The 7006-nt window shown below is 47.0% G+C and overlaps 1 protein-coding gene across 2 annotated transcripts in view; it reads left to right on the top strand.

The window, feature by feature from the left end:
• The first annotated feature begins 2072 nt into the window (after positions 1–2072).
• WDR33 (WD repeat domain 33) overlaps positions 2073–7006 on the top strand; it is a 106328-nt gene continuing 101394 nt past the window's right edge. For both annotated transcript variants that reach the window (XM_081096298.1, XM_081096299.1), the window contains exon 1: positions 2073–2252. The gene's annotated coding sequence lies outside the window, so the exon portion shown is untranslated. The remainder of the gene's footprint in view (positions 2253–7006) is intronic.

The raw sequence follows: 7006 nt of genomic DNA, 5'->3' as shown, positions 1-7006 counted from the left end.
TTGTAGTATATACTCTGTACTGTTTGCATAGTATTCTGTTGTATGATGTGCTGTTAACCATTCTCTGGTGTTGGCCATTTAAGTTGCTTTCATTTTTTTTTTTGCTTGCTGTCATCAATACTACCTCAGTGAGAGGTTTATCTACAAATCTTTTTCACATTTCTCCAACTATAGATTTTTAGAAGGATTAAAGTTAAAAGTAACACATATTTTAAAGATTCTTTTTTTTAATTTAATTTAATTTTTTTTTAATTTTTAAAAATATATTTTATTGATTTTTTACAGAGAGGAAGGGAGAGAGATAGAGTTAGAAATATCGATGAGAGAGAAACATTGATCAGCTGCCTCCTGCACACCTCCTGTTGGGGATGTGCCCGCAACCCTGGTACAAGCCCTTGACAGGAATCGAATCTGGGACCTTTCAGTTCGCAGGCCGACGCTCTGTCCACTGAGCCAAACCGGTTAGGGCTGAAGATTCTTTTTTCTTAATTTTTTTTTTTACTTTTTTCATAGAGGAAGGGAGAGGACCAGAGAGGGAGATAGAAACATCAATGATGAAAGGGAATCATTGATTGGCTGCCTGCTGCATGCCCCCTCCTACTGGGGATTGAACCCGTAGCCCAGGCATATGCCCTTGACTGGAATCGAACCTGGGACCCTTCAGTCTGTAGGCCGATGTTATATTCACTGAGCCAAACCAGTTAGGGCTAAAGATTCCTTTAAACATTTTTATTTTTAAAGTACAGTTTACATTCAACATTATTTTATATTAGTTTCTGGTGTACAGTATAGCGGTTAGATAAAGATTCTTGGTTCATATTTCCAATTTACTTTCCAAAAGAAGACAATTTGCTTGTTTTGAAGTTGTATTCTGTACTTCATATATAAATGGAATAATGCAGCGTCCTCTTTTGTGCCTGATTAAACAATATCTGTGATATTCATCCAGTTTGTTGTATTTATCAGTAATTATTTTTTCTTTTTTAAAAAAATTCTTTATAGGTTTGAATGTTTTTAAAAAAATATATGCTTTATTGATTTTTTACAGAGAGGAAAGGAGAGGGATAGAGAGTTAGAAACATCAATCAGCTGCCTCCTGCACACCCCCTACTGGGGATGCACCAGCAACCAAGGTACAAGCCCTTGACCAGAATAGAACCTGGGACCCTTCAGTCCGCAGGCCGATGCTCTATCCACTGAGCCAAACCCATTGGGGCTTTTTATTTATTTATTTATTTTTGTTAATCCTCACCCAAGAATATTTTTCCATTGATCTTTTAGAGAAAGTGGAAGAGAGAGGAAAAGAGAGAAACATCAGAGAGAACCACATCCATTGGCTGCCTCCCGCATGTCCTGGCCGGGAGAAGCCTGCAACCAAGGTGCGTGCCCTGTTCCAGAATCAAAGCTGGGACCCTTCAGTCTGCGGGCCGACGCTCTAGCCACTGCGCCACACCGGCGAGGGCCTCGCTGGTAATTTTCCATGGCTGCAGGTCATTGCAGAACACCACCACGATGCATGCACCGTTCCGCTGCTGATGGAAATGCGGGTGGTGCTGTTTGGTGGAGGAGGAAAGCTGCTGCGAACATTCCTGTGCGCCTTGGGTGCAGGTGCCTGCGGCTGCCCTGCAAGCCAGCTTCTCCCGAGTGCTGGGACCGAGGGCGCCGGGCCACCGGCAGAGGGGAACCGCGCGCCTGCCGGCTGGGTGCTTGCACTTAGTTGCTCAGCCAGGAGCCCCACTTCCCGGCGAACAAAGGCTTTGCAAGGTCAAGCGCCTTGTCCACAGTTCGACTCTCCAGTATGCTTGGCCACATGACCTAACACAGGACGAAATGCTTATCCAAATGTTGGGAAACGGAGTATCTTTGGGAGCATCGAGGCCGGCTCACAACTTGAGGAGAGTGAGACAGCCAGACGCCCGGCCCGCTCCGCCCACGGCTGAGCCAACCCGGGCGCCGAACAAAGGAAGCGCCGGGTTGGCTGCGGGTGGCCAGACCCCGCCCCTCGCCTACGCACATGCGCAGGTCGAACCCTGCGGACCCCTGTGGCCCCGGTGCGCGTGACGTAGAGCCGTACACCGGTGCGTGGTGACGCAGGGGCGTGCGCTCGGTGGCTAATCCGGGGAGATGGCGGCTGCTGCTATGGAGGAGAGGGATTGAGAGGGGCGGAGGGAGGAGGCGAGAGGAGAGACGTTCCCAACGGTGAACACGAGCGCTGCGCTCGCCCTTCACTAGGAGCTGTGCTCCGCGCCGAGGTGAGTGCGGCCCGGACACTCGCCGGGGCGGGCGACGCTTTCCGCCATTTTCAAGCGCGGCCGTTGCGTGGGGGCCGGGAGGGCCTGCGGCCCGAGTCGAGCGAGCCGGGAAGATCGGCGTCGGGAGCGTTCTCGGCGGCAGGTTGGAGCCTGAGAGGACACGCTGGAGGCTCGCGGTGGCCAGGAAGGAGGGCGGGTCGGACTGAGGCTGGCGGGACCGGGGGCGACCGGACGCCGAGGAGGGAAGGCCCGGGGTGAGGCGAAGTCGGCGGGAGGGAAGCGCGTTGCCCTGAGATGTGGGGCGGGAGTGGGTTGGGCCAGAGGGAACGGCGTGTGGCTTCGAGCGGTTGGTTTAAGGGTCACGGGAAGAGAATGCCTCCGTATATCGTGGCTGGCAATTAGCATGTGTAACAAGAAGCCTGCTCCTTCGGAATAGTTAATCCCCGTTTTGTTTGCTTTAAATAATGCTTCCTTCAAGAGCCCCGATTTTAAGTTGCCTTCTGGTAGCTCATACTCAGGCTCTTAGAAAGTATTCTTAAAAAAAAGAAAAAGAGGAAAATGCCGTTACTTAGTTGTAACCCTTGTGGTGAGTGGCCCATCCGGAGAGAGAAGGCGGGTCGATAGGGAATTCCCATTGGATGCGTATAAATCAAATCAGAAAAATGCGGATTATTTGTGCAAAGCCTGTTAAGAGGATTCTGAAGTAATTGCAGGAGGAGTTGAGGTGACTGCTCCGGACCGTAGGGAGACCCCGGAGCGCGGCCCGAAGCCTGTGCTGCCGGGAGGCCCGGGCGCGCTGAGCTGCCGTGGGTGCGCAGTGCACGGAGTGCTTTTGCCTTAACGTGCAGGGTAGCTCTATTTAAGGCAAATAAAACTTGTAGCTGAAAGGAAACACGTATTGTTCCCTTGGTAGCATTTCCTCTCTCGTGATAATTACACTTAACATCCATCTTTTATTACCATACTTTCGCTTTTTTTTAATTGATATCCTTTCCAAGAAGATAAAAATACTGTGTGGATTTGAGTTTGTGCTGAGGCTTAAAGTTCCATATTTAGCCAATTTTCTTGAAAAAATCTTTCGGTACTCTTGGGAAGGATTGGTAGGAAGTTGGCCTTACATCACAGTGCTTTAGGAAAAAAAATAAATCCTTATTTATGAAGTCGATGGCTTAACTTGCATTCTTTGGTGAAAAATATTTAAAGGACAGATTTTGCAATCACAGTTTTAACTTGACTTAAGGCTTTAATTACACTTAAATATTTTTATTGATTTCAGAGAGGAAGTGAGAGGGAGAGAGAGAGATAGAAACATGAATGATGAGAGAGAATCATTGGCCAGCTGCCTCCTGCACGCCCCCTACCGGGGCTTGAGCCTGCAACCTGTGCCCTGACCAGAATCCAACCATGACCTCCTGGTTCATAGGTCGATGCTCAACCACTGAGCGGTGCTGGCTGGGCCTTTAATTATACTTTTAATAACCACTTGATGTGCTTTTTTGAACTCTTTGCTAAGTATTAAGTTCATATACTTTTCTTTTTCACATTATTTTGGAAAAAACATCTGATTGTTGCTGAAATTTGAACTGTTTCATATTTCAGAATAAGAAAGTAAGGTTACAATAAACCTCTATAACAATAACGTACATCTGCAAAGGTATTAGTGAAAGTTATTCACTTATGCAGGTATTTACATAATTCCTGTGAGGTTGCTTAGGAAAAAATTAAGACTTTTACCAGTGTTTTCAGATAAAGTAGTATTAATTAGTTGGAGTCTGCAGATTAGAAAACTTCATTATCAAAGTGCGTATTAGATATCAAAAAAATTACCAGTTGTTTAAGTATTCCAGATTTGTTGTTTAAGATTCTAAATTGGCCCAACAGGCATGGCTCAGTGGTTGAGCATCGACCTATGAATCAGGAGGTCACAGTTCAATTCCCGGTAGGGCTCCCGGGTTGTGAGCTCAAACCCTAGTGTGGGGTATCAGAAGGCAGTCAATCAATGATTTTCTCTTATCATTGATGTTTTTATCTTTCTCTCCCTCTCCCTTCCTCTCTGAAATCAGTTAAAAAATGTATTTGAATCCTCACCCAAGGATATTATTCCATTGATTTTAGAGAGAGAGGGAAAGACAGAAACACCCATGTGAGAGAAACACATCGATTGGTTGCCTCTTACACGCACCCTGACCAGGGTCTGGGCCGGGGAGGAGCCTGCATCTGAGCAATGTGCCCAAATGGAACCCAGGACCCTTTGGTCCACATGCCAACGCTCTTTCCACAGAGCCAAACCTGTTAGGGCAAAAATATATTAAAAAAAAAAAATTCTAAATTAACTTAGTTTTCTGCCAAACATTTCTCCTGGATTATTATTTCTTCTTCTTCTTCTTCTTCTTCTTCTTCTTCTCCTCCTTCTCCTTTTCCTTCCTTCCCTTCCCCCTTCCCCCTTCCCCCTTCCCCCTTCCCCCTTCCCCCTTCCCCTTCCCCCTTCCCCCTTCCCCCTTCCCCCCTCCTCCTTCCCCCCTCCTCCTCCCTCCTCCTCCCTCCTCCTCCCTCCTTCTTCCTCCTCTTCCAAATATATTTTTATTGTCACATAACACATTACAGCAACAGAGAAATTTTCACCATTTGGGGAAAAAAATTAACATCTCTTATAAGCAATGGTTTCAACACAAATAAAATCCAGGAGTAATGGCCCTAGCCAGTTTGGCTCAGTGGAAGGGAGAGAGTGATAGAAACATCAATGATGAGAGACAATCATTGATTGGCTGCCTCCTGCAGGCGGCCCTAGCCAGTTTAGCTCAGTTTGGCTCAGAGGAAGGGAGAGAGTGATAGAAACATCAATGATGAGAGACAATCATTGATTGGCTGCCTCCTGCAGGCGGTCTACTGGGGACCGAGCCCACAACCCAATTCCGTGCCCTTGACTGGAATTGAACCCAGGACCCTTCAGTCCGCAGGCTGACACTCTGTCCACTCAGCCAAACTGGCTAGGGCCATTACTCCTGGATTTTATTTGTGTTGAAACCATTGCTTATAAGAGATGTTAATTTTTTTCCCCAAATGGTGAAAATTTCTCTGTTGCTGTAATGTGTTATGTGACAAGTTAGTCAACAGATCATAGTTCTTACTATTTAAAAGTATTTTGTTTTTTGTCTTTGGAAGAGCTACAGGTTCAAAACTTTGTTAGTTGAACACACTTTCTCTTCGGTGACATTTCTCTCCCCATTGCAAAGAATTTACACTAGTCCTAGAAACAGAAGCTTTTAAATACTGGTGTATTGGAAAATCTTACATTACTCTCATCTTTTCTGGCCCTTGAACGTTTTAGTGTTTTCTGGTAGAGCGACTAACTTCATAATGTTTGTATTGTACCTTATTCATAATTTGAGTGCCTATAAATTCCCAGGGCTGGGTAGTATTGGAAAAGGCATGGGTTTCAACAGGAAACACACCTAGGTTTGAATGCCAGGCTCACCACTAACTAGCTTTCTTCTACTTAGGTCAGTTAATTAAACTTCTGAACTTCAGTTTCCTTTTATATGAAAACTAGTGGCCCGGTGCACAAAATTTGTGCACATTAAAAGGGAATTAATTAGAGAAAATATTTTAATATTGCTATTTGCCCTTTCTCTATAATAAAGTGTCAGAGATGAAAGAAAATTAGTAAAATGTATATGAAAATCTTCTGCCCGTCAGAGTCTAGGGCAGCCGTGGGCAAACTACGGCCCGCGGGCCGGATCCGGCCCATTCAGCTGTTCTATCCGGCCCGCGGAGCCGAAAGAGCGGAGGGTTCTCTTGCTCTCCCCTCCGCTCCTTCACCAGCAGCAGTGTTAACATGGCAACGTCGGGAAACACGGCCGCAGCTCCTTCTTCTGAGTCCAGTTTAAGAACCCATTGTGGCCCTCGAGTCAAAAAGTTTGCCCACCCCTGGAGCATTCAGTGAATTTTGATATTTTTCTGTTAGTGATTTGAATTGGTGACATTTTCAGGTTTTTTAATCCTATATAATAAAAGCCTAATATGCAAACTGTTTGGGAGTTCAACTGCTCCCTATGATGTATCCTGACCACCAGGGGGTGGCGCGGAACATGGTGGATGTTGGCGATGTGGCGCTGGCGGGCGGGCGGCAGGGGAGGCACTGCCGGTCCCGATGGGCCCCTTTGAGAGCGGGACTGCGGCGGGATGGTGGAGCAGGTGAGCGGGCGTTGCCAGGCCAAGGTGGGTGTGAGCGGGGGTCCAATTGCCCCACTGATCGCCCTTCAGGCACTTAGGGAGCCAGGCAGAGGGCCCGGTCCTGATTGATTGCCCCGCAGGTGGGATGGTGGAGCAGGTGAGGGGGCGGTGCCAGGCCATGGTGGGGTGACAGGTGGAGCTGGGGTTGTGAGTCTGGGGGTGCGAGTTGGGGCCCGATCCCTGCAAGCTACCCCGAGGAACCATACCCGTGCATGAATTCGTGCACTGAGCCTCTAGTTGTGATATAATTGACATAACATTATATTAGTTTTAGGTGCATAACATAATGGTGTTTTGTATTTTGCTTTCTCATATACACTTTTTAAAAAATTGATTTTTTTACAGAGAGGAAGGGAGAGGGATAGAGAGTTGAAAACATCAGTGAGAGAGAAACATCGATCAGCTGCCTCCTGCACACCTCCTACTGGGGATGTGCCTGCAACCAAGGTACATGCTCTTGACCGGAATCGAACCTGGGACCATTCAGTCTGCAGGCTGATGCTCTAACCACTGAGCCAAAC

The sequence above is a fragment of the Myotis nattereri genome (genome assembly GCF_964212035.1).
Source record: "Myotis nattereri genome assembly, chromosome: 7".
Taxonomy (NCBI): domain Eukaryota; kingdom Metazoa; phylum Chordata; class Mammalia; order Chiroptera; family Vespertilionidae; genus Myotis; species Myotis nattereri.
The sequence above is the reverse complement of the archived record's forward strand: the minus strand, read 5'-3'. Positions and strand labels throughout refer to the sequence as shown.